The 1,731-nt window shown below is 43.1% G+C and overlaps 1 non-coding gene across 1 annotated transcript; it reads right to left on the minus strand.

Annotated features, from left to right (window-relative positions):
* Positions 1–244: 244 nt before the first annotated feature.
* On the minus strand, positions 245–316 carry trnag-ucc (transfer RNA glycine (anticodon UCC)). The gene has a single exon. It is a non-coding gene; the product is annotated as a tRNA-Gly (tRNA).
* Between the last annotated feature and the right edge of the window lie 1,415 nt (positions 317–1,731).

Raw genomic sequence — 1,731 nt, forward strand, 5'->3', positions numbered from 1 at the left:
GGATTGTTCCTTGTTAACCTGAGGTTCAACCTGAAACCTTCCTTTCCAGCACTTTGGAGTAGAAAATCAACAAATAATTGTGATAATTAATCGTGATCTCCATATTGATCAAAGTAATTGTCGTTATCATTTTGGCCATAATCATGCAGCTCAAAGAGATTTTATCAAACCAGGTTGGGCAAGTAACCTTTCTGCTGACTTCTTGTAAAAAAAAAAGCAATTAACACAACTCAAAGAAAGCTACTGCGATGGCTGGGAATCGAACCCAGGTCAACTGCTTGGAAGGCAGCTATGCTCACCACTATACCACCATCGCTGGGCAATGCACTGTTCACTTCAAATCTTGTAATACATCTGGGCATTGAGACTCAAAGTGTGCTCTATCAGCCCCTGATGAGTCAGAAATTCCCTCCAGGGGGTCCTATGTTTTCACATTCACAAGAATGGGAAGTGCATAAGTATGTGCTAATTCCCTTCAATAGCTCAGTTGGTAGAGCGGAGGACTGTAGATGCATAAAGCTGAAATCCTTAGGTCGCTGGTTCAATCCGGCTTGAAGGATCTTGTTTTTCCAAAGTTTCCTTTCGGGGATCAATAAAGTATTTCTGATTCTGATGTAGAGATGGACAGACGACCCAAAAGAATAATATTTCTTGCCGGGACATAACAAGAAACAAAAAAAAGAGTTGCGTTAGACAGAGTTAAGCCCTGACAAAATAGAGAACTACAGACAAAAGTTGTGGAATAGTGCCAAGTGTGACCAGAAGAATTGAAAAAAACAACCGTTTACTTTAAGGTTTGTACTATAAAGTACAAAAGTGGATGTGGCCTATATGCTGGAATAGCGCCACCTATCGAATGATGTGCCAAATTTTAAACTTGGCCATTCCTCGTTAGTATAATGGACAGTATCTCCGCCTGTCACAATACTACAAGGACTCAAGGAAGTCCCGGAGAACGCGTTGGACTACTCATGAGGGGAAAGTGGCCCTTGGCTCAGCCTGTGTTCAGCATGGGAGAAGAACTCTTGATCCTAAAAGGGAATATTGTCAAGCGATGGAAAGAGCACAACTCCCTGGACATGAACAACACGTCTCAAGGCGCAGCAGTGTGTCAAGTCTGGGCACCTTAGAATTCCTTTTATTGTCTTTGCAGATAATGTGGTTCTGTTGGCTTTATCAGGCAGTGATCTACAGCGCCCACTGGGGTGACTCATGAGGGGAAAGCGGGCCTTGGCTCAGGCTGTGTTCAGCATGGCTAAGACCCTAAATCAGGCTTTCAGTACCTATGGATAATACAATATTGTTCACGAAGGCACAACTGAGATTTTTTATAATGTGATGTGTCATTGGTTTGCTACCAACGCTAAGGATGCCTTTCATGTCGGCAGGATTTGGACCTTCGTGGGGAGACCCCAATGGATTTCTAGTCCAGTGCCTTAAACACTCGACCACGACAACTCAAAAAGTGGTGATAAACCAACTGCTTGGAAGGTAGCTATGCTCACTACTACACCACCATCACTAGACAATGTGATATTCACTGCAAATCTTGCAACCCATCTGGGCATTGAGACTGATTTTTGCATTAATTAACATAAATGCAAGGAGGTCACGACATCCCACAACACTGTGCTATACAAATTTGCACAAATCCTTTTCAACTGCTGAGTAAAGCAGGACATGGGTAAAGTGCACAGAGTTGTTAGACACTAGAGATGAGCCGGATACTCG

The sequence above is a fragment of the Etheostoma spectabile genome, unplaced genomic scaffold, assembly GCF_008692095.1.
Source record: "Etheostoma spectabile isolate EspeVRDwgs_2016 unplaced genomic scaffold, UIUC_Espe_1.0 scaffold00018746, whole genome shotgun sequence".
NCBI classification, from domain to species: Eukaryota; Metazoa; Chordata; class Actinopteri; order Perciformes; family Percidae; genus Etheostoma; species Etheostoma spectabile.